Here is a 5,628-nt window from a genome sequence, read left to right on the forward strand (position 1 = left end):
AAACATGGGAGCTGCCTGTCTGTTGAACTGGGGATACAGAGAGTAACTCTGATCCAGTTTTGCCTTGTCACATTTCATCCATAACCTTCAGCTTCCATTTGAATTTCCTTCACACCTGAGATGTCTAATGCAAAACAAGACAGCTCCTACTATGGAATACAAAATGATGGCAAACATTGTTCCTGCAGCAATTGGTATTTCTATCTGAGAAAATTTCTACTTGGCCAACAGCAATTCTGAATAGTTTCTGTTTAGCCGTGTAATCTAAAAAAACATTAATCAAAAAATCCCAGAAAGCAACATTTGAACACAACTAACTATTTGAGTCTACTTCCTTTAACAATATCAGTTATTAATATTTGGTTTTACTTGCCTTAGCTGGCTATTTGCCTCTTCTAGATTTTCAACTAACTGCTTTGTATTGTCTTCTTTTTTCTTACTATCCTAAATAAAGACCCTTGTGTCAGCAAAGAAATAAAATTCAAAGTGACTTCTTAAAAAATTCAAAGCCATCCAAAGCACACAGACCTGCCTTGTTCACAAGTGTAAATACACTTCCTTTCCAATTCAAACACAAAAAAATTTGCTCAGGCACTCTACAGATCCAAGTCATGTTGCAGCTCATCATCTAATTTGTAAAACTGAGTCATTTGCCAAATTGAGTATTGTCCTTTCAAGAAAGCTGGAAGTTTACAACTTGCCTCTTGTTGTTCTTGCAGCTTCTGGAGTTCTGCAGCCACAGCATTTTTCTCTTGTGCTGTTTGTTCTTTCTCTAGTGAAAGCTTACTGAGATACACTGTTAGCTGTTCATTCTTTAACCTAATTTAAAACAAATGGCCAAGAGGAATAAGAAGATGCATTTTGAAATCTCCTTTTAAATTAAAAATACCCATTATCAAGTGTTATTCCATGCTGAAAGAAGTCCAGGCCTTTATCTACAAATATAAGCTTTGCAGCAGAGTCAGAGAGATGTACGAAGGTGCCAGAAGAAGGAAAGAAAATCAGAGCCAACTTTTATATATATATAATGGTTAGTGAAGATTATGTATTTTAAAGCAAGATTAACAATGAATTCAGAAACTTTCTCTTCTTGTTAAATAAGTGAAAGAACAACTACATATGCCATAGAATACACATAAATAGATAAGTGGAATTTAGAAATGTAAGTATATAATTAATGGCATATATGTGGTTCAAAATTTCCATTAGAAAACAATCATAGTTCATTTCACTGTGGATTAAAGCAACTTCTATATTACACCAAAACTAATGAAATATCCCATTTTCAAAACGGTCATACGCCTCTTGTTCAAGATCTGTTTTTAGAGTCACAAGCTGCTTTAAATAATCTTGTTCCTTCTTAGCTGTTCTTGTCAGCTGTGCTTTCAAACCGTGGAATTCTTTCTGCAAAATGAAAAGGAAGAGTTTTGAGTTCCCATGTGCAAACTCCAACTGCTGGAGGTCATCAGACATGAACTAAGAGCACAAGGCTTTCAGAAGAACCCAACAACATCCATGCCATGGATTATCCAGATTGGATCTTTCCAGTCTCTGCTGGGATCTGGAAGTGGTGTGAGATAGTGAACTGTGATACCAGTGCTGTTCATGTCTGTCCTCTGCTGTGAGTTTCATTACCTGGGCTGCAAAATTCGGGTGGGACCCTGCTCTGGGTGCTGTTTCTTATGTATAAACTTGTATCCAAGTCATGATGTGCAACTTCACTATTTCTAAAAACATGTAACTGTTGCCTTTCTTCAGACCTCTCTCATTTGGAGAGCATTTTCATTTCTCTCTCCAAATGTTTCTCTCTCCTCAAATTTTCTGTACTAGCCTCAAGATTCTTCTTCAGTAAAAGTGCTCCAATTTACCCATTTTAGAAAATGAGTGAAACTTAGTTCAGAACACTCAATGCACAGATTATAACAACAAGCAGACACAGTAAAATGCACACCTGATTTCACACTATCCTAACTTTAGTTGATATGAATTCTTGTTAGGCTTGTAAATATAAAATCATAATGAAAATAAACCTCTGTTAAGAGTGTATTTCATAAAGCTTATGAAGCTTTCTTATAGCTTCATATAGCTGTGACAGAAAATGGGCCTATGTCACAGCACAGCAGGGTTCACAGAGGCCAGAGCTAATTACCTTCCTGGAAGGAAGGAAAAATGGGAAAACTTTATATCCAGAGGGAGTGGCATTTGAATGGGCATGAACAAAGAAGGAAATAACCAAAAACCTTGAGAAGGAAAACCAAAAACATGGGAGACAAGAAAAACCAAAAGCACAGGAGACAAGAAAAACAGAGGCAATAAAGAATTCTTCAAAGAAAACACTGAAATTGTGTGTGAGAAAGTTTAGTAGAAATGTTAAGGTAGACTGGATGGAGTTTACTTATGACATTTAAGATACTTACAAAGCAAGAGGAATTTCATATGAAGAGCAAATGCCATGAGATTAATAAAATGAACATTTACCAGAGTTTCTGACAGCTCTTCAAGTTGCACTTCTTTATCACATTTCACTTTAGTCATCTCTTCTACAGCACATGGAATGTAAAATGAATGGAACAGAAATGATTTTTCATATTTAGCAGGCAGTATAAAACATTTCCCCTTTTGCAATACCCAGTTCTCAAAACTTGTTGGATTAAGTTAAGAAACTGAAAAGCTCATTTATGACTTAATCTAAATGTAGACTTGAGAAAATGATTCAGACATTAGCAAATCTATATCTGAAGAGAAACTGAATATTTATCTTAAATAAAATTTAGAGCCTATTATGTTTTCCACAAATATAGCTTCAAGTAAACCATGGACTGTAAGACTAGATCATTCTCCAAGTATTGATGCACCTGCATTGTTCCAGAAAAAAAATATGAACTGCTGAAGGTATCACATAAATATGCTGGGAAAGGAAACCAGTTGTTACTAACTTCTAAATGGTTTCTATGTGCACATTCACAATTCTGGGATTTTTTGCAAGTTCTCAACAGCAAGGCAGAGCTCTTACTCTGGGGACTAAGGAGCACATCCTAGAAACCACAGGATGTCAAATTGATGATATTTAAAACCAACCCCTGCCAGCATCATTGCACTTCCAGCATGGGGAGGGTCACAGAAACCTCCATGGGAGGTTTTGTCTCTGCTGCACAAGTCACTCCTGGCACCTGCAGTGCTGCTGCTCTGAGCTGCAAACCAAAATTACCTCCAGAAGAATTCATGCATGAATGGTCTGACTATTGGAGCTGTGCACAGCACTGCCCTGTGGCTGCTGCCAGCACCAATGACCCCCAAAGAAAAGGGATCAGCTGAGTAAAAATAAATCCAGGCATTCCTGACAGGTACAGGCACTGTAAAATCATTTCTCCAGCTACCAGAGACAGTCCATTTCCAGAAAAGAGCAGAAAACATTTTTATTACTGCCCAGCTCATTTTCTGCCTTTCTACAAGCCTTACCCAGTTCAGCAGATTTATTCTGGAGCTCCAAGATAAGCAGCTTTGAATCATCTTCAGATTTCTTTAATCTAAGGAAATGGTAAATGAAAAATCCCAAATGTAGGGTACAAAGCACTGCATTTGAAACTTACAGGACAATAAGACAAAGTCTTAGCACAAGCACTTTAAGAACATTTATCTTTCAACAGGCAGGTGATAGATCTGCCTGCAACACACATCAAATTTCACTTTTAAAACCTCAGAACAGTAGACATAAAAGTAAACAAATATATACCTACAGAAATCTGTATTTCTTAAAGACAGAATTATGAAAGTTGGAGGGGGCAAAAGATTACTTTTTATACAGTATCAACTATCACAAACAAAAAAAATACATTAAATTCTCTGCATTTAGACCACTGCGTGAAAAAAATTTCAGCTTCATTTCCAATTGTTATTGATTTCGTCATAGACTGCAACCTGTAAGATCACTCTTGGAATTTAAACTCATTAATTTACCTATTTTGTTCTTCTTGCAGCAAGCTTTTCAAATTGGCAACAGAAGTCTCAAACTCCTCTGTCAGGGCTGCAAGCAAAGCCTTCATTTTTTTACATTCTTCCTCCTGCTCTTCCTTTTCTCCAGTGACCTGAATTAATGTTTTCACTGTAGTCTGGAATTCAGTTTCCAAGTTCTTCTGAGTAACCTTCAAGACATGATATCATTTCTAAACATGTTTTGCAACAAAGATCTACAGCTGTTTCATGTCTAAAGTATCCATAATTACTTATGCAAATACTCATCTAGTCTATTTGTACTGTAAAACTATAAGCAAGGGGTACCTCTGCCTTTTGCAATGAAATTTTAGCCTCTTCCAGCTCTGCCCTCAAATGTTCTTTACTGCCCTGGGATTCCTTTAACATTTCTTCATTATGTACTAAGCAAAAAAAGATGTTTATATTTTTAAAAATAGGATTATTTACTAAAAAATGCTGCTAAAAATGGAAAATTACATACATTTAAAGAATGTAACAAAGACTAATGGTACTGACATCATATACTATAAAATAATATATAAAATTTGAATATGGATGGCTTAAAAGTATTGGCAATCAAGTCCTGAAAAGTAAGTTTCCTCAGTGACATCTGCCTGACTGTAAATTTGCAAAACTGAAGCAACATATTTTTCCCTTGTAATTTTCAAAAGCTCTCACTGCTTGACTCACCCTTAAAACTGCCCTGCCAGTCCTGCTCCCACATGAGCAGCTCCTGTTCCAAACAAAAATAAGGCCCTCAAGGCCCCAAAATTCTGCTGCCAACCAGCAACAGAATAAGACTATCATGGCCCTGTTTCCTATGCTTCTATAAACAATTACATATAATAAATAAAGATTCATAAACAATTACATTTCAATTCTATAAACAATTACATTTAAACACAGCAGGCAGAACATTCTTACATTTTGCTTCCATTAAGTCAGCAATCTTATTTTGTGACGTCTGCAGCTGAGCCTTGATGTCTTTTATGACATCATCTTTTTCATCTCTCTGTATGGTAAGAGCTGAAATCTAGAAAAATGCAAGAAATATCATCATGAAGTCTGGAGAAGGGACAGATATTAATTTTCATTTGTACCCAGGTATGATAAGCAGACATTTTGCTGTCATTCAAGTTAGATTAGATAGATTAGATTAGATTAGATAGATAGATAAGATTAGATAGATAGATAGATAGATAGATAGATAGATAGATAATATTTGGCTAGATATAATCTTAGCCAAATATTGATCAAGTCACATTACTCTAAACAAAAAAGTTCTCCAATTCAAAATCAAACCATAAATTCCAGTAGACTAAAGAGACTGAAACACCACTAAACTTAAAAGAATTTGACTTAAATGCAGCTTCAGATGTTATTTTGTCTTTTTTACTAATACCCAGAAACACTTCTTGGCTCTTGCATTGCCCCATTAGTCCCAAATAAAGCTCTACATCTTAGATGGCAAAATGAGCAAATCTGCTTTTCCTTTTGACTGACTTCCAGTCTGCATTCTTTTTCAAATTTTTCCACTTTTTCTGCTTCTTCTTTTACTTTGGAGATACAGTAACATCCATAGTTAACATTCTAGCTGAAATAAACTCCAAGCTCAATACAACTTCCAGTTTAAGGTTGCCTGGAATTGTACAGCTG

General features: G+C 35.7%; 1 long non-coding RNA gene across 1 annotated transcript; it reads right to left on the bottom strand.

Moving 5' to 3' along the window:
- Positions 1-4,031: 4,031 nt before the first annotated feature.
- On the bottom strand, positions 4,032-4,991 carry LOC128946695 (uncharacterized). Its single transcript, XR_008483987.1, has 3 exons — positions 4,897-4,991; positions 4,279-4,373; positions 4,032-4,142 (listed from the first exon to the last, which is right to left on the bottom strand). It is a non-coding gene; the product is annotated as an uncharacterized LOC128946695 (long non-coding RNA).
- Positions 4,992-5,628: the final 637 nt, after the last annotated feature.

Source organism: Melozone crissalis, unplaced genomic scaffold, assembly GCF_028551555.1.
Source record: "Melozone crissalis strain CALT ecotype California unplaced genomic scaffold, PUWL_Pcris_2 ptg000083l_1, whole genome shotgun sequence".
NCBI classification, from domain to species: domain Eukaryota; kingdom Metazoa; phylum Chordata; class Aves; order Passeriformes; family Passerellidae; genus Melozone; species Melozone crissalis.